Raw genomic sequence first — 12,986 nt, forward strand, 5'->3', positions numbered from 1 at the left:
AAATGTAATTCTGCTTTTCAGCTGTAAGTATTAACATGCAGACCTTCTATCATTACAAAGCTGCCCAGACAACAGCAGCTTGCAAATTAATTTTTAACCAATCAAGATGAAAACACAATATTTCAGATAGTTTGAGCTGAAAGAGAAGAGCCCTCTGCCTGAAATAGTGCAGATTATAAAAAGACAATTCAAAATATTACACATCCCAAGAAGCTTATAAAGAAAGAAATGTAACTTCATGAACACAGGCTGAGATATACATGAAGGTAGAACTCACTCCGTATATATCTTATATCAAAGGTAGAGAAAATAAGACTTAGCCCAACATGGAAAATATAACTATAAACTTAGTTATAAGTAAGTTATAAAAATTCAGAGAAGAGCAACTAAGATGATCAAAGGCCTGGAGACTAAAAGATATGAAGAATGGCTGCAGGACATGGGTTTGGCTAGTTTAAAAAAAAGAAGAAATAGGGGAGACATGATAGCAGTATTCCAATATTTGAGGGGCTGCCACAAAGAAGAGGGAGTCAAATTATTCTCCAAAGCACCAGAGGGCAGGACAAGAAACAATGGTTGGAAACTGATCAAAGAGAGAAGCAATCTGGAATTAAGGAGAAACTTCCTAACAGTGAGGACAATTAACCGGTGGAACAGCTTGCCTTCAGAAATCGTGGGCGCTCCATCACTGGAGGTTTTTAAGAAGAGACTGGACAGTCACTTATCTGAGATAGTATACAGTAAGTTCTCCAGGGGGCTGGACCAGAAGCTCTCCAGGTCCCTTCCAGCTCTATTCTATTCTATTCTGTTCTGTTCTGTTCTGTCCCTATTGCCAATATAATAAAGGACATCAAGAACACATTGATTGTTAAGACTACAATCAATTATTCTAGACAATTGTTGCCCTCTTGTGAAAAGATGACTCTTCAGTTGTTTTAAATCACAATATTTTCTACTAAGACAATTATTTAAATTACATATGACATTTTCTAACTCATTAACTCATATAATACTCATACATATTCATTCACATTCAATTTAACTTTCCTCTAAACCCCGACATTGACCATTTACTGTTTGCATGAATGAAAAGAACAGAAGATAGATAGTCACAATGTAATTTTTACCAATAAGCAAATTTCAGTGCTTGATTTAGTTTGAATAATTAAAATCAATGCTGCATAGTTAAATGTACTTTTAAAAGAGCACACTCATCAATAGTACAAGGACTAAAACATTTAGCTGACCTGCAATAGATTGGCTCACCCCCCTCCCCCTGAGAAGATGTAAGCACTAAACTGTAAGATTTATAACTATTTTTTTATACTGCTGATTATCCAAATCTGATGGCAGTATTCCACAAAACAAAAAAACATTGCAAGGTGATGATTTAAGAGCCCAATGAAGGGGTTAAAGGACAACAGGTCAGAAATAGTAGAAATAGAAGAGGATAGACCTGAGATATAGAGAGAGGTCACAGAATCACAGGAACAGATGATACCAAGGAGGTCTGAACGTAGTGGTAAAGGTGTACCTCCTGATCAGTTCTCTGCAAGTGGGGTTAGAGTGTGTAGTGTTAGGTATGAACCCATAATTACCAAGAGATGTTGCTATTGTTGCCTAAGGCAGAACAGGCCAAATGGAAGGAAGCTATGGACAGAGAAATGGAATCTATGAATGTGCATGAGATTACCCCCATGAGATCACCAGAAGGACAAAAGGCCATGGGGTGTAAATGGGTATATAAAAAGGTTTTACGCAACAATGAACTGCAGCACAAGACACGGTTAGTTGCGCAAGCATTTATGCAGAGAAAAAAATGTTCATTATGAGGATGTGTTTACACCAACAGTAAGAAGTGAGACCATAAGGCTGGCATTGGCTTTAGCAGCTGTATGCAGTTATACCATATATCATTTTGATATCACCACTGCATATTTAAACGCAGAACTAGAAGAAATGGCACAAGCCCCAGGTTATGAAACTAAGCACCCTGGATATGCATATAAATTAAATAAAGGCATATATGGGTTGAAAAGTTGGAATTAAGATTGCTGGGAGAAATATCAACAAACTAAGATATGCAGATGATACCACGCTAATGGCAGAAAGTGAAGAGGAACTAAAGAGCCTCTTGATGCGGGTGAAGAAGGAGAGTGCAAAAGTTGGCTTGAAACTCAACATTAAGAAAACCAAAATCATGGCATCCGGCCCTCTCAATCCTGGCAAATAGATGGGGAAGAAATGGAGGTAGTGACAGATTTTATTTTTCTGGGCTCCAAGATCACCTCAGATGGGGACTGCAGCCAAGAAATTAAAAGACGCTTGCTCCTGGGGAGGAAAGCTATGGCAAATCTAGACAGCATTCTAAAAAGCAGAGACATCACCCTGCCAACAAAAGTGCGCATAGTCCAGGCCATGGTTTTCCCAGTTGCAATGTATGGCTGTGAAAGTTGGACCATAAGAAAGGCTGAGCGCCAAAAGAATTGAGGCCTTTGAACTATGGTGCTGGAGAAGACTCCTGCGAGTCCCCTGGACTGCAAAACAATCAAACCGGTCAGTCCTAGAGAGATCAACCCCGACTGCTCTTTAGAAGGCCAGATCCTGAAGTTGAAACTCAAATACTTTGGCCACCTAATGAGAAGGAAGGACTCACTGGAGAAGGGCCTAATGCTGGGAAAGATTGAGGGCAATAGAAGAAAGGGACGAAAGAGAATGAGATGGCTGGATGGAGTCACTGAAGCAGTAGGTGTGAATTTAAATGGACTCCAGAAGATGGTAGAGGACAGGAAGACCTGGAGGAACATTGTCCATGGGGTTGCGATGGGTCGGACACGACTTCGCAATTAACAACAACAATGTGTTGAAACAGTCAGCAAGAAACTGGAATCAGTGCTTAGATACTACTTTCAGAAGGTTAGGATTTAGAAGCAGCAAGGCAGATCCGTGTTTATACACTGCAGAGTATAAGGGTGCAGAGTGTTTGTTGTTAGCGTTTGTTGATGACCTTTGTTTTATTGCTAAGAATCACTCCCAGGTTTATTCCTTTGCCAGGCAACTGGAAAAGATGTTCCAATTAAAAAGCCTAGGAGAAATAAGGGATTACCTAGGTGTGAAGATAAGAAAACCACAACTGGGAGGATATGTGCTAAGCCAAAGAAAGAAAATAAAACGGCTGTTAGAAAAGTATGATATACTAGGATGTAACAGTGTATTAACCCCTATGATACCAAGCTTCCAAATGAGGAAGAAACAGAAAACAACACAGAATGTAACCAAGAAGTGTACCAATCAGCTATTGGTAGCTCATTGTATTTATCCCAGTGGTCAAGGTCAGATATAACCAGTGCGGTTAGCATTTTGAGTCAACACACTTCAGCACCCAAACAACAACAACACTGGTTGGAGATTAAAAGAATATTAAGATATTTAAAAGGAGCAATGGACCTAGGATTGAGGATAAGGCCATCTGGTGACTTATCATTACAATGCTATGTAGTTAGTGATTGGACAAATGATATGAGGGACAGAAAATCCAACTCAGGGTTTGTGATATTGTTTGCTGGCACTGTAATTGGATGGAAATCCAGAAAACAACCTTCAGTAGCACTGTCGGCTACTGAAGCTGAATTCATAGCATTGTCCAAAGCATGTTCTGAGATAACCTGGTATGTTTAATTGCTAAGGGATGTACATATTGATGTATAAGGAGCTGTACCAATATTTGAAGAGAATGTTGCATGTATAAAAATGGCAACGGGAGAACGTATCAGAAGCAGAAGTAAACATGTAGATATAAAGTATTGTAATGTCAGGGAGGCTGTAAATGATAAACTGATAAAGTTACAGCATTATTCTACTGATATAGCCGATATGTTAGCTAAGCCTTTAAATGCAGGCAAGCATCAAGAGCATGGTGGGATTCAAATACATGAACAACCGGTTCTCTGTGTGGATGCTGCTTCCAGAAGTCCATTCTGGGCCTGGGCAACAAAAAATGAGCTACCGAACCGGCTGAATCCCACCACTGATCAAGAGTATGTAAAAGCATTCAGGTTAACAGCTGTTCAGCTTTAAATGGGAGGAGTATCAAGGTGATGATTTAAGAGCTGATACAATGATGGGAATGAATCAGCAGAGTCTTTGGCTGTTGTCTCTTTAAGAGCCTGTGTAAAAAAGGGGAGGCTCTGCTAGTGTGTTTTTTCTTTCATTTCCCTTTCCTGCTGTATTTGCTGTTGTTGGATTCTGCCCATAGCACCTGTATGTATATTGTTCCTAATGATACTTATATAGCCTTGTAGATATTGTAGATAAACCACCATTTGTTACAGATCACTGTTTGCTATGTCTGCTCCTGGGTTGTCGCACACGCGCTCTGACAAAATCAGACTAAAACATACTGCAATATCAATTAAAAGTTAAATTAGAACTGACAACAATTAGAAAACAGGTCAGAAAAATTTATCTTTAATGCTTTTTTAAAACATTAGCAACATCAGTTCTCTAATTTCATCAGGAATTGCATCCCCCAAACAATCAGTGTAACAGCGATGGTACTGAATTGGAAGAACTTCAGGTCTGCATTTAAATATATGTATAATCTCTTTGTTGAATACATTTCTAGTGAAAATAATTTTTTTATTAATTACAATAACTTTCTAAGCAGTATTGGAAAAACATTTTTTTCTCCTATTTTGGGTAGGTTTTCAAATTTTGTGCACATAGCTGCATATTTACAAAATGTAGTACAACCACTTGGAGCAGGATTGCCATCCCCCTTGTGACATTCATGTCTTTTCATGTATGCTATATGTCATGACAACCTTGCTGAATATACAGTCTAGTGCTCCATACTGACTGAAATGGAGCGACAAAAAAATGAGGTAAGAACTCTAGAAAAAACTCTATCATGAACTTGGTCTCATCTTTCAAAAAAGTGCTGATATTCCTGGTTCTTCTATACCAGGTGTCCCCCACCCCTGGTCTGTGGCCAGTGGTGGGATTCAAATATGTGAACAACCGGTTCTCTGTGTGGATGCCGCTTCTGGAAGTCCATTCTGGGTCTAGGCAACAAAAAATTGGCTACCGGTTCTGATGAAGTGGTGCAAACTGGCTGAATCCTACCATTGTCCGTGGCCCAGTACCAGCCATGGCCCACTACCAGTTGTAGCCAATTGGGAACTGGGCTGCACAAGTGGTGGGTGAACTCAGAAAGCTCCATCTGTGCATGCGTGGGATTAGCTTGCTCATGCGAAACCATCCTCTCCTGCCCACAACTGCTCAGTCCCGCAGAGTCAGAAAGATCAGGGACCACTGATCTATACCATTAACCTCCAGAGTAAGGGAAGTCAGTTCTACCTACAGTATGTGGGGCAAGAGCAAGTGACAAGGGCTGAAGGATAGGAGTGAATGATATAACTATTTAAGGAAGAAATAATTGCACAATCTTTCTTGACTGGGACTGTAAGGGAGAAACAACAGTGTAACAAATACTCTAGCTTTTGGAATTCAAGAATATATACCTTTGCCTGCAATAAAAGAATATATGCTTCATTGGAAACTTTTATAATAATACAGCAGAATCAAATACTTATGTGATGAAGTAATTTAAATTGACATGGAAGACCATACATCTTAAATTACTCCATTGCTTATTCTAAAAATCTCCACTATTCCCACAACCATAAAACCTTAATGATGAGGTACTTAATGATGAGGTAAAGAAGAGTGCTCTATAGTAACATTATCAGGGATGCATCTGCTGCAATTAGCTGGCTGATGATTTAAGCTACACTCAGGCCACATGTGATTTTCCCAGACTGTATTCCCAGCAGTCCCATTCCCATTTTTATCTTTCTATGCAGGAACATCTACACTGCAGTTGTCATGGTTCCGATAGATGAAACCCATCAAGGCAAAATTCTTCCTTAAAGAACTTTTTATTCGGGAAACAAAGTATCAGCACTACATAGTTGAACCCAAAAACTAAATTCCCTTCTCCCAGATACAAAGTAACAAAGTACAATTCCCACCCTCAATAAACTATCATAAATCACATCCCCCAATTAGTTAAAAGCTGTGCTTCCTCCCCAGCTCCTCAGCCCACCAAAACGTTATTAGCTTGTCCTTGGGTTCCCACAGCAGTGTTATCGTTATGGCTAGCTGAACTTTCATTCCAACCCCCCTCCCTGCTGTACCTGATTCCTAAAAGCAAGAAAAAGCATAGAAAAGGAGAAGAGAAAATGGCTGCATTTTCATCAGTTGTCAAAGCGGGAACATCCAATGTTAGCAGCGTTGACAGCAGTCTTAAAACAACAATGCTCATGGAGTGTAGTATATCAAGCTAAAGAGATAAATCAATATATTATTCTTTTCAACAATTTATTTTTTCCATTTGTATAGCCACCCATTTAATCTGATTGATTCTGGGCAGCAAATCCAGTTTGCATTACCAAGCTTCTCTTGATTGTCTAAGTAGCTATGGGGGGGCGGAAATCAGCAACAAAACTGAAAAGAGGATCTTGATCTTTCTTTTTCTCCTTCTAAAACTATTAAAACTGTAGCAATACCTTCCCAATTTGTGCATCGAGAAGGAACAACAAATGCTGTAGATATGGTCTGCCGGGTTGAAAAAAAATTCCAGGAAGGATGATGACAATGATCTAATTTGCTTTGTGTTCCACTCCATTTAACCTGTTATTTTCAATATTCTTCTCTGGCTAGCCTAAGTATGTACTGTATGATATATATACACACATGCACAAATTTGGATGCAAAAAAATTGTAGATGATTAATTTCACTTTAATTAGCCTAAATAGATAATTGGACACATTTACTCAAAGACATTTGAGTGTTTTTTTTAACTATAAATGCAAACAGAGCATTTAGAAGCTCAGGAAAGCACTATGAATTTAGAGCCATCAACATCAGTTCTAAAGCATTCTTTCCAAGAAAATATGTATTTCTATGGATGTTAAGACTAGGAAGAGGAAAAGTCAGTATTATTAAGAAGTTCTAGGGCAAAGCAATTCAAAAGCTAAAAGCTCCTAGTTGTCAGGTGCAAGGTGCATTACTTAATAAACATTCCCCAGGTATGGTGCCGAGCCAGGCTGATACAGTAGTGGAGATATCAGGTGAGCTTAATCCTGCCTTAGGCACAAAAACAGCTGGGTGACCTTGGACTCACACATTCTCAATCCTATATACCAGTGTTTCTCAACCTTGACAATTTTAAGGCACGTGGACTTCAACTCCCAGAATTCCACAGCCAGCAATGGTGGCTGTGGAATTCTGGGAGTTGAAGTCCACGTGCCTTAAAATTGTCAAGGTTGAGAAACACTGCTATATACCATTAAAAAAAAAACAACCCTTGCCAAGAAAACTGCAAGGACTTGTCCAGGCAATCACTAGGAGGCAAGACTGACTTAAAGGTACACACACACATATAGGCATGGCAAACTTCAAGTGGAAGGCTGAAAGTCTTTATAGGCCAGAGCCTTACCTGCAGAAAACGAAAACTGTCTCAAGATAGATAAACTTTTTCAGGGATTGTTTTTTCTCCCCCTCAGTTCCAAGAAAAAGTTTTTTACTGTTCTTACAAATTAATTACTGTACTGTAATTTCAGCAAATGAAGACAGGAAGCCTATATAGTCTGAAGTTTAAAGGGAATAAATAAAAACAAAGTTTCATTTTGCAAAGTAAGAACTTTGCAGGTGTGTCCCTCTCAAAGTATTCCAAGAATGAGAACAAGCTGTGTGAATGGGACTCCCCCTTATTTAACTAATAATTGAAGCAAACTGCAATGCTAAGGAGGAATATTGCTGCTCTAGTCTTGAGATAGAGAGGGATTGGATTTGATATTTTGAATAAATTAGTACTGATTGTTCTTAGGATCCTTTATCCAGGATTATTTTAAAATATATTTATTTAAATGTACAATTTATACAGTTATCCATCTCACACACTGACTATGGGCAGGAAGAAAAGGAAGCAGCAGCAGTTACTACCAAGGGTCTTACAAAAAAAAAAAAAGCATTCCATTTTTAATCAATGCAAACCACAGCAAGCAAAATCAAACCATGTTGCTGATCAACTGGGTTTTTCTCCCATTACTTTAATGTCTCAGCTTTGCTACTGATGGCTTTGAAAAAATGCATGTGATGAATTATGGAAGCTATCTGGGAAGTACAGTTCAGCTAGGATAAGGAGCATGTCCACCCTAGTGAGTTGTAGCCAGCCAGCCAGCCAGCCATTAAGATGGAACAAAATACAACAAACTGTCTGTGTTGGTTGATTTACCACCATGGCAACAACTTAATGCCCCTATAAATTGCTACACTAAGGCCCATATAAATCAGTGAGATGTATTTGGTCAATGACCAGCAACATTTAAAAGAACAAAACTAGATTGAAGCAAATAAACACAATCATATAATAACAACTATCAAAGTAAATCACCGAGTATAATATTAACTAGTCTAAGGAAAAGAAGAAATAGGGGAGACATGATAGCAGTATTCTAGTATTTGAGGGGCTGTCACAAAGAAGAGGGGGTCAAATTATTCTCCAAAGCACGAGAGGACAGGACAAGAAACAATGGTTGGAAACTGATCAAAGAGAGAAGCAACCTGGAAACTTCCTGACAGTCAGGACAATTAACCAGTGGAACAGCTGCCGTGGAGATTTTCAAGAAGAGGCTAGACCAGGGGTAGGCAACCTTGGCTCTTTTATGACTCGTGGACTTCAACTCCCAGAATTCCTGAGCCAGCCATGCTGGCTCAGGAATTCTGGGACTTGAAGTCCACGAGTCATAAAAGAGCCAAGGTTGCCTACCCCTGGGCTAGACAGTCACTTATATGAGATGGTATAGGTTCTCCTGTTTGAACAGGGAGCTGGACTAGACGACCTCCAAGATCCCTTTCTATTCTATTCTATTCTATTCTATTCTATTCTATTCTATTCTATTCTATTCTATTCTATTCTACTGTGTTAATACTGTTGCTACCCAGATGATAAATCTAAAACAGCAACAGATGTAAAGTAAGAATAAAAATGATATATCTGCCAACAATCAGATTAAGATGTATCAAACCAAAAGTAACATTTTAAACAATAATTTGTTACTTTTACTGCACCCACATAAAAATTAGCCACTGCAGGCACAATATTTTAAATCCTAAAGGAGAAGATTCATGTAAAATTTATCTAGCCTCCCAGGGAATTTATCTATTTGGGGCACAATGTAGATTGAACTAATGTCTCTATAAAATTTATAGTGTAATAATATATATAAGATAGTTTCAACCTCGACTTCCGGTGGTTAAAGCGGTGGAGATGGCGGCTACTTTGTAGCCGTCCTCCTGAGACGGTGTCAGATCCGCGGAGCACAGCGTTCATCAGCTGGCCCGCGGCTCGCAATCCCCTTCCCGGGCGAAGGGAAGGGGTAGAGATCGCATGAATAGAGGTAGAACCTCTTAACCCTCCCTGGATTTTTATTTTAGGGGGGTAGAAAGAGTGCTCCCTCGGAGTTCATTGCCTTCTCCGCCTCTCAGCTGTCTTTGTTTCTTTGGACAACAAAGCGAAACGCCGCTACCATCTCCGTATTTAAAGTAACCGTGAGTAATCTTAAACCGGACAGAACTGTTTAAAGGATTTTATTTATAGTTTAGTTTTATTTTATTTTTTTTTAGTTTATTTAGTTTATTTAGCATGTGTTGATTTTTTCTTATTTTTTGAGCTTTCTCTTTTTTTTTTCCGGGCGGAAAAGTGAGAGTGAAAGTAAAATGGCATTTTGAAAGTTTTTTTTTCTTTTGAAAGACGGACTGGCTAAACTGTTGTTTAATATTGCTTTCCTTTTTAAGTTTTTCTTTATCTTTTGGGAGCTTTTAAATTGATTCCATTTTATCCTATTTTACCTTATTTTTAACTTTTGGACTATTTATTTTTTATTGGTATTTTTACGAAGAAAGAAAGATAAATTGAAATGGCTTCAAAACGACAACCAGCTACTACAGCTCCTAAGGTAACTTCTTCTCCTGCCACCTCTACTGTGCAACAACAACTTAAAATAATACCCTCAGTGCAGCAACCTAAAACTACTCCACCCTCACCTCCCCCATCTGGCACATCAGCACAAGACATTAAAGAAATAATGGTAAGTGCTGTGTCACAGTTTAGGGAGGACATGAAGCAACTTTTGGAACAGAATAAATCTGAAAGCAAGGAAGAAATGAAGAAAGAGATGAAGGAGCTTTTAGAACAGAATAATACTATATTGAGGGATGATATACTTCTAGCTTTATCTGGAGTGGCTTCAGTGGTTGTGAAGCTGGACTCTAGAGTGGAGGAAATTGAAGAGACAGTAGAACTTTTGGACTATAAATTCCAAGATATGGAGAAAAAAGTGGAAACTTCACAAGATGATATTCTTATGTTCCAGTATAGACAGATGGAATATGCTTGGAGAATAAGGGGCCTGAAAGAAGATAAAACTCAAGATCTGATGGAAATGGTGATTAATGATTTGGCTGTTATTTTGAATATAGACAAAGATGAGTTACGTGGGGAAGTGGAAAGAATTTAGAGAGTTAATTCTTGGATTGCAAAACAGAGGAATCTGCCTAGAGATGTGGTGATATATTTTGCTAAGAAGTCCTTGCGAAATCAGATTCTGCAAATTTTTTACAATAAAAGATTCCAGATTGCTGCTCAAGATATTATTATTTTAAAGGAAATTCCACCTAAAATTTTAAGAAGCAGAAAAGATTTTTCTTTTCTAGCAAATGAACTTAAAGCAAGACAAATGCCATTTAGATGGGAGATTCCGATGGGCATTGTTTTGAGCCATGCGGGGACACGTTATAGACTTAACACAGTTGCTAAAGCTAAGGAATTTTATAAAACGGTCCTGGGTGCAGGCTCACCTTTGCCCATGATGCACAAAGTTCTGAGTGATAAAGAGATGGAACAGAAATCTGAAGATACAGGTGCGATGACTGCTGGACAGGTGGTATGGATGTCTCAAGTAGAGGTTAAAGAACAGAGAATGACCCGCGCAGCACACAAACGTAAAGAAAAAGAACAACAGAAAAAAGAAAAAGAAATCAAAGAATCTACTCAGCAAATTGTTTCAGTGCCGGTGGGAGGAGCAAGACCCACAAGCTCTGCAACATATTCTTCAGTAGCAGAATTTGAGGGGATCTTCTCCAGGCTTAAGGCCAAGGGAGATGGCAAAGCTCCTGACCTGGAATGTTAATGTATTAAATATTCCTCAAAAGAGAAAAAAAATCTACCATTATTTGAAACAACACAACAATGATGTTATTTGTTTGCAAGAAACTCATATTACATCTAAAGACCAAAAATACTTAAACAATCATCGTTTGGGATCTCATTTTGTATCTCCCGCCCCTGGGAAAAAAGGGGGTGTGGTAATTTATGTTAAACAGAACTTATCTGCTACCCTGTTAGAATCAGATCCTCATGGAAGATATGTTATGCTTGAAATTGGTTTATATGGCAAGAAAATTCTTATTGTGGGGTTGTATGCACCAAACCAGCAACAGGAGCAATTCTATAGGTTGCTACATCAGAAAATAACTTTGTTGGATTATAGATCTGTGATTTTAATGGGAGACTGGAATGGTGTCTTAGACATACAAAAGGACAAAAAAGGCTCTTCTACCTTTTTTAAACAGGCTAAACTACCTAAAGCCTTTTTTGACATGAAAGAAGATTAGGAATTGAGGGACTATTGGCGTGAACGCAACCTAGAAGAAAGGGATTTTACCTTCTTCTCAGATAGACACCAATCTTTTTCAAGAATTGATTTCTTTTTGATTACAACAGACTTATACAACAGGGTGAAGAATGTAAAAATTTTTCCTAGGACAGTGTCGGACCATAGTCCAGTATGGATGGAACTGTTTGCTGAGAAAGAAGACAGGAGATCCTGGAGGGTGAATGAGAATTTATTCAAACAAGAAAAAAATGTTCATAAATTAAAGGAATGTTTAAAGGAATATTTTGCTTTAAATATGAATAAGGGAACATCAATGTCAATGGTGTGGGATGCAAGTAAAGCTTTTATGCGTGGTATTTTGATAAAAATGAATAATCTGCATAGACAGAAACAGACTCAGAAACGTAAAGATTTAGAAGAGGAGATTAAATTAAAAGAGAAACTTTTAATTTCAAATCCTTTAGATGAAAAGGTGAAAGGAGCTTTAAAACTGTTAAAAACACAATTTAATATGTTGATGGCTGATCAAGCCGCAACCAATTTATTATTTATGAAACAAAATACATTTTGTAATGCTAATAAACCAGGGAGATGGTTGGCTTATCAGTTAAGAAAGAAACAGACACAGAGGAATATAGATAAAATAAATTATAATGGTAAATTGGTTTATCAGAAAGAATTGATTAAGAAATCTTTTTTAGAATACTATCAAAAATTATACAAGAGTGCCAATATTCAAACTACAGATATAAACAATTATTTAGGTAAAGTTAACTTTCCTAAATTAACAGAAGATCAGGAAAAAGAGATTAATGGCTTAATTACTAAAGAAGAAATTGTTACAGCTATTAAACAATTGAAATTGGGCAAAGCGCCGGGTACGGATGGGTTGACATCTATCTATTACAAAACTTTAGTAGAAGAGATGACTCAACCATTGTGTGAATTGTTTAATAACTTATTACAGGGTTTAGAGATCCCTCCATCTTGGCGTAATGCATTTATATCATTGATTCCAAAAGATAATCAAGATCTTACATTGCCTAAAAATTATAGGCCTATATCTCTTTTAAACGTGGATTATAAAATCTTTGCAAAAATTTTAGCTAATAGGTTTATGGGGATCTTGCAGCAAGTTTATACATAAGGATCAATCGGGTTTTATAACTGGAAGGTATATGAAAAATAATGTTAGACAAATTATTAACTTATTAGAGTATCTAGAAAAGAATAACCAAGTCTCT

The 12,986-nt window shown here is 37.8% G+C and overlaps 1 protein-coding gene across 2 annotated transcripts in view; it reads right to left on the reverse strand.

The window, feature by feature from the left end:
* Positions 1-12,986, reverse strand: part of FMN2 (formin 2) — a 196,273-nt gene that overhangs the window by 143,473 nt on the left and 39,814 nt on the right. The gene's annotated exons all lie outside the window — the stretch shown is intronic.

This window comes from Crotalus tigris, unplaced genomic scaffold, assembly GCF_016545835.1.
Source record: "Crotalus tigris isolate CLP2741 ecotype Arizona unplaced genomic scaffold, ASM1654583v1 scf7180000018155.2402879, whole genome shotgun sequence".
Lineage (NCBI taxonomy): Eukaryota > Metazoa > Chordata > Lepidosauria > Squamata > Viperidae > Crotalus > Crotalus tigris.